The 6,819-nt window shown below is 46.4% G+C and overlaps 1 long non-coding RNA gene across 1 annotated transcript in view; it reads left to right on the forward strand.

The window, feature by feature from the left end:
• Window positions 1–6,498, forward strand: part of LOC146344522 (uncharacterized) — a 28,804-nt gene extending 22,306 nt beyond the window's left edge. Inside the window, exons 3-5 of the long non-coding RNA XR_014792613.1 lie at window positions 379–475; window positions 3,443–3,588; window positions 5,884–6,498. This is a non-coding gene — a long non-coding RNA (uncharacterized LOC146344522). The remainder of the gene's footprint in view (window positions 1–378; window positions 476–3,442; window positions 3,589–5,883) is intronic.
• Window positions 6,499–6,819: the final 321 nt, after the last annotated feature.

Consider the following 6,819-nt stretch of genomic DNA (forward strand, 5'->3'; position numbering starts at 1 on the left):
TCTGGAATTCTATGCAAATTCAGTTGTAGAAAAATACGTAAAATTTAAAAACACTGGTTGAAAATGCACATCCTCCCCCCATAGGCTAAAGCATGGAAATGTGCACTTTGGGGGGATTTGTGTATTTGGAAGGAGGGATTTGAGCGAGTGCCAATTTGCACAAATTTGGAAAACTGGAAAAAATCCGATTCCATCAATGAGCAAAGGCTGGAACAAAAGGCACCTGATGATCCATGCAATGCAGATGAAATTTTACAAAATCTGTACATCCCTGGTTTGTTTTGAGTGCTTAGCTCTTAAAAGTTTGGGTATGAATACTTATGTTTTCAACCGCGTTTTTGGTGCTGAATTAGTGTTGCCATGTCTTTTTCCTGACAGGCTTCTCATCTTCAACAGAAATGTGGCAGGCAGGGACAACTTGGTCCTCTCCATGCTGGGAATAGTTACACTGACTGAAGTTGGCCAGTGCAGATGGGTGAGAATTTCGTTTTGGTTCGTTTTTGATCAAAATTTACCAGCATTTGAAAATGTCTTCCTGTTCAAGGTACAAAGAACTTAAGACTTAAAACATTAAACTCCAGGAGAAAGTGAAATGGACAGATTCATCCATCTGCAGTCCCAAGTAGTGATGTGTGAAACTCTATTGAGAAATGTTGCCAATCTTACCAAAAATAGTTTTCCTTCACTCACCATTTCTGTAATGTTTCACCCAAGCAGGGACCTTAAAATCTGGCTTAAGCTGTTGCTTTTGGCAAAATTTGGTGACAACTCTTAATGCCCATCCCTAGAGAGAGGTCAGTGTCAACCAAAACATGCATGCATTGATATGCCTTTTACCTATTGCTTTGCATGTGCAGGGATCAAAAGGACTGTTCTCTACCACAGAGTCCTGCCAAAGTATCAACAGACTGATTAGAACAAAGAATATTTTCCTGATGCTATTTATTCTCCTGTACTGCTTGACATAGCGGCAGATATTATAGCAATAAATCAGCTGTGCCAAAATATTTAATGGTGCAGTAACTGCAGGTTTTCACATATATTACAGTTCTTTAGCCAACACTCAATGTATTTTTCAATAGCTTCATATATCCCAAAAGGACTGGAGTGGAGTCATTGATCACTGGGACATGCAGAATTTTTTGTGTTCTTTTTATTATATTAAAACCCTCAATCTACATGCATAACACTAAATAAAAAGACCCCAAGTGTGTGTTTTTTCTCACAGTACTCTCAACCCTCGGCATGGTTGCCTTGCAGGACTTGTCTGTCTCTCCCCAACCCATGTCTTTATGCAGAAAAGAACGGAGTTCGTCTTACGCAAGGCAAGAATAGGGAGAGTTGACCCTGAGTGTTTATGAACTTGCCTCATACTGAATCAGCCCATTGGACCATCCACATCAGGACACCCCTCTGGCAGCAGTTATCTGCGGTCTGAAGCAGGGGTCTTTCCCAGCCCTATTATAGAGGATCCGCTTCCATCAAGGGTGCAGAGCTTCAGGCCCATGGGCCAAACCTAGCCCTCCTGGGGTGCCTCAGATGGCCATGACCCCTCCCCTGGCCCCATCCCCACTGAGATTTCCTGGCCTTTGCATGGTCCATTTCCCATGGTGAAAGGTTTTAATGCCTTTCCTGAGGCTTAGTTTCTGCCAGGAAGAGCTTTCATTTAAAATATGCTGTTATTTGGGGGATTTTGAACCTGCCCCTTTCCCTTTGACTCTCCCCCCACTGGAATGCGGTCCCCTGAGAGCGTCTCTAAAATTGAGTTTGGCCCATGGGCTGAAAGACGTTCCACAGCCCTGGTTTAAATGAACATGCTGGGGGCTGCACTTGGGATCGTAGGCATAGCATATGCTCAACTGTTGAGCGATGGGCTCTTCTACAAAGATCTATGTGGGTCCCACACAGAAGACATTAAACTCTGTGAGGATAGTTAAGTCATTCTATAAAAATGGAGCTGTTGTGGACCTCTCCTCTTATTCCATGACTGCTAAGTTTGCTCAGGAATCTTTGGTGAGGGACTCTGCCAAAAACCTTTTGGAAGTCCAAATAAACTATGTTTCCTGGATCACCCCTGTCAACATGGGTTCCTTCAGAATATGAAACTGATCAGAGATTTAGGTATTACCTCTGAGCCCTCCCCTGCCCCAGTCCACAAAAGCTGATGCCATGATCAGTTTGTTAGTCTTCAAGTTGTCCCAGGAGCCTTTGCTGGTTTTGCTGCAATGGACTATCATGGCTTCCCCTCTGGAAGCTGAAGCCCTTCCCTCTAACTTATTATCCATGACTTGGGTCCATCACACCATGGATTTCCTTGCCTGCACAGTCTACCAAAGATGACGTGGATTCAGGGCAAGGAGAAGCGCGATGTGTTGCAACCAACTCAGACTGGCAATACCTATCACAGAAGGCATATGGCTGCTACCACAAATGGCGTTCCCAAGTCCAGTTCTCCCCCGCTGTATTATGTTATGTATTAACATTTCTCGTGTCATGACATCATGGTGTTTTTGCATTTCCCCACTCCGCACTTCCAGCAGGAGCAGGTGTAGTGGAGCCAGGGCTCGTAGGAGACGCAATGCCAAGATGTTCCAATTAGCAGATGTGATTGTATCATCCGCCACTGCCCAGATGTCCTTGTTCCCTCTGAGCTTAGCTGCAGCCCTCACAGTAGCTGGAAGGGGGTGGTGGATTTCCCCAGCAACAATATATTTGTAACATAATGCATTTGTAATGCAAAGTATTTGGGGATGGCTTGGTCTGGAATGGACAATTACAACCCATTTGCTTTATAAAAGACCTTCTCCAGGTGGAGAGGCAAACTGCTAGAACTGGTTCATTGATATGGGCTGACACAGTTGCTGCAAGTTTGGACTCCCCTTTGTGGTGTGGCTACAGGGACTGTCATTACTGTTGACAATCATGGTTTAACACTTTGTGATACATGATGAGTACCTGCACTTCAAAATTTACCACACCACCACTGAGCAGGGAAATACAGAATATCATGATGTGGGCAAATCTCAACTAGCGTTGCCGTTTTTGGAAACAGCCATGTGTCTCCTATAATGTATAGCTTTGCCCTTACACAATGAGTTTTAATAGAGAATAAGCTCAGGAACCAGGACCAGCACAATGGAGATGTTGACCAAGAATGGGTAGGGATGGCAGAGAATTCTGCCATGGATTCCAGTCCAGCCCCCCAGAATCCGTGGCAGAACGGCGTCCTGCCTCCCCCCCCCCCCGTGGAATCCCCCGGGATCGAACTTACCTGGGGCGGATGTGGCGGATTCGGCGGCGGCAGCTGGTCTCCTGGCTATTTCATTTGTGCCCATCCAGAAATAAGTTCATGCCCAACATGTCAAGTCTTGTGCAATCCAATATTTTCTTAAACACAGCTGTCTTTGTATTGTCACTTTTCATTCTGCATGTGTTGCTGCAGGAAGCCCAGCCAGCTTTGCAGAGTCGGGAAGAAAATAAACAAAGATGTCCTGGAAGTAGGAAATTAGAATTTATTCTGCAAGTTCATACCCTAACCTGGGGACCAGTGAACCCTCATGGAAAGAAGGGTGGAAAATGAGCAAGGCAGTAAGTTTGATTTTTACATCCCACTTATCATTGACATCCCATTGAAGTCACACGATCCCAGTGGCTCACAAGCACACAACACCCTGCTCATTTTACACACAAAAACAGAAGAAGAGCCTTACAGGATCAGACCATTCTGTTTCCAACAGTGTCAGGTTCAGGTGTGGGCAACAGGCATCCTTAACAAGAACACTGGGGCCAGGAGAGATGGAGGTGGGTGGAGAGCAGGGGTTCCCTAGGCAAGGGTCAGACCCAAATAAGGCATGGCAGGGTAGGGCAGGGCAGGGCAAGAGGCAGAAGCAGAGTCCAAACAGGCAGGAGTCAAGAACCAGCCAGGCATAGCAAAGATCAGGAACAAGCAACTGGAACACAGTACTTCTACCACAATAGCCCATGTTGCTATGACTAGGTTTTAGAGGAAGAGGAAGCTCTTTATAGGGCTCCCAGCTGGTCTGCATTGGAGGACCTGGGAGCACCTGCAGGGCCAGGGCCTAATCCTGCAAATATTGTGAGCCAGGCTGCCTTCTATGTATGGCCCCCAGGTGTGCTGCAGAGCTTCCCAGACTGAGCAGATCCTGACGAACAGTAGCCATCCAGATGCCTCTAGGAAACCCACAAGCAGGGCACATAGCAGCATCTGATACCCAGAAATGCGCCGTGTCTGGACTCGGAGGTCCCACTTTGTCATGGTTATGTGTACTGCCTAAGGTGCTCTCTCTTACTCTTGTGCATTGGAAGTCCAGAAGGAAAAGCAAACCTGAGACAAGAATGCTGGGATAAACACAGCCCCACTGCGAGGGCTTCTTTATTGAGCTGAGAGAACAAACAGGAAGCAGTAAGGAGAGCTTTCCCCTGGTAAAAACAGAGTTTCCAGCGATTGGAAGGAACAGTGGAAGTTGTAGAAATGTGAAGTTGTAGGGTGCTGCTTTAGACTGCAGGGTGGGGGTGGGGGTATTTCAGAATGCTCCCCCATGTAAAAACAACATTGAAATGCCAGCATGTCAAGGAGAAGCACAGGGAGCTGCCTTCTACTAGCCCAGAATTGTCGACACTGACTGGCAGCAGCTTTCCAGGCAGGATTCTTTCCTAGCCCTACCTGGAGATGCTGGGGATCGAACCTGGGAACTTCTGCATGCAAAGCTGGTGCTCTGCCACAGAGCAACAGCTCCTCCCATTAAGTTCTGGCTTGGCCAACACTCCTTGGTCTGTTGTCCTTGCAGGGCGTTTTTCTTTTAAATATGAGATCACTGACCAATGCGGTTCTTTGCCTGCAGTCTGAAGTCCATTCTATCATTTCAGGATTCTAGCACTTCATTCTGTTGCATGTGTAAATCAGGTCTATCTGCAGTAACATTTGTAACAACAGAACAGAACTGAGTCTGAGGCATTGTGAGGAGACACAGTATCTGTGATTGCTCTATGGTGGCTCGTTCACACATGCAAGCATGGTGCTGGGGTAAATGTTGCAGTTGCTCGTCAGGACAGTCCCCACAGCAATGCCCCCAAGGATGTCCAAAATGCAAGTAGTTGTGTTAATCCATGTATGTGTATTATACATGTGTGTGCGCAGGAGAGCTCACAACAATATGTTGTTGTTGGGAAAATCCAAAACCCAGCTAGTGTGAGGATTGCAACTGAGCTCAGAGGGAACAGGGATGTCTAAGCAGGATGGAAGATTACCTCAGCGTCCCTGCTAACTGAAAAGTCCTGGTGCTTCGACCCCGTGAGCCCTGGTTTCACTACACCACTGCATGCAAGTAATAATTACTTCTTGAAGGGATAACCATTCCGGTGTCAACCCGCCTGATTTCTCAGTCACAGCTGATAGAGTAGCATTATGTTTGAGGTGATCTGCAGTGTTTGATTTTATTGGCTCATTCATACATGCCAGTCACTATTTGGTACTACAGTCGCCATATAAGGAACATGCTTGGGTGAAGCAGCCTGCGTTACCATTTGATTAGGAAGCTGAATTTATCTAGCCTCACATAATTGACCCTGTGGTTTGGTTGTACATGGAGAAAGGGTGCTTCCAGATGGAGGACTCCTGGTGCTACCACTCGGAAGGTGTGGGGCAGCTCTTCCAACTTTCCCTCCTTAACTGGTCAGGAAAAAGCCAGAGGGAGTGGCGGGAAAACCCAGGAGGGTTACGACTGGAAGATCAAAGCCTTCTCTGGAAGCACGCGAAGTGTCATCTGAAAGCTTGGAAATGAGCTTGCTTGGGCTCTTGTTTGCCACATTAGGTATATGGATCAGGACCAGGGGACTTATTCGGAATTTCTTCTTTTCTGTAAGGTGAGGAGTCGATCTGATTTCTGCTGCATTCGAGCACCCCTTGCTGTCAAAAGCAGAAGCAAAAAGGCCATGATGAATATGCATGGAGGAAGTGTCCTTGCTTACCAGAGCACATCACAAGCCAAGAGTTAGTATCCGTATCTTGATTTATGACCACCGCCACCAGCCTTATCAAGTTCAGCCACTGGAAAGGGGGGCCATAACAACCTCGTCTTGCCTCACGGTTTTGAAGTGCTTTCCCTCCCTTTGTTTTGGTGTGTGTCTGTGTTCCCTGAGATGATTCTCAAAAGCATGTATGTGGTCTCCAAAGCATAATGGATACTTCAGGCCCCGGACGGCTTCTAGCTCCTCTCCCTTGCTCCATCCCAGCCACTTGACGTCTAAGTGACCTTAGGTTCATTAGTATTCCGTGAATATCTGAGCTGTGCCTCCCTTAGCTGCCTGGTGCTGGTGAGCAGGTGGGGAAAATGACCAGCGGAAAATGAATTGTTAAGACCGCTACAGAGAAAAGATTGATGCAATTAATTTTTCATTATGTACAGTGTCTGTGGATTGTAATCAGTTTGGATTGTTCCTCCTCTGAGACGCAAGTAAAATGCAAATTGGCTCGGAATGAAAGAAAATGGTCTTTTATGATGCACAGCGCTATTTGGGGCTGCGAAAAACAACTTCAAATCAGTAAGAATGGTGACAAATAATTTATTAATATATGTGGAGGTGAATCTGATGTGCACTGCATGTGGATGAACAAGGCTGGCTTCCCAGGCCATCGAGCAAACAGTGTAATCAGAGCAAGCCAGGGTGCAAAGTGGTAGATCCTGATGAATAAAGGAAGACACAGGTTTGGGATCAGGAATTCCCCTCCATCCCCCCCCCCCCCGCAATAAAAACCTGTCTGTTTCTACCCAGCCTCTTTCTGCATGCAGTTAAAAATAA

Source organism: Heloderma suspectum, chromosome 5, assembly GCF_057233095.1.
Source record: "Heloderma suspectum isolate Gila_16-S chromosome 5, 16-S_ref, whole genome shotgun sequence".
In the NCBI taxonomy this organism is placed as follows: domain Eukaryota; kingdom Metazoa; phylum Chordata; class Lepidosauria; order Squamata; family Helodermatidae; genus Heloderma; species Heloderma suspectum.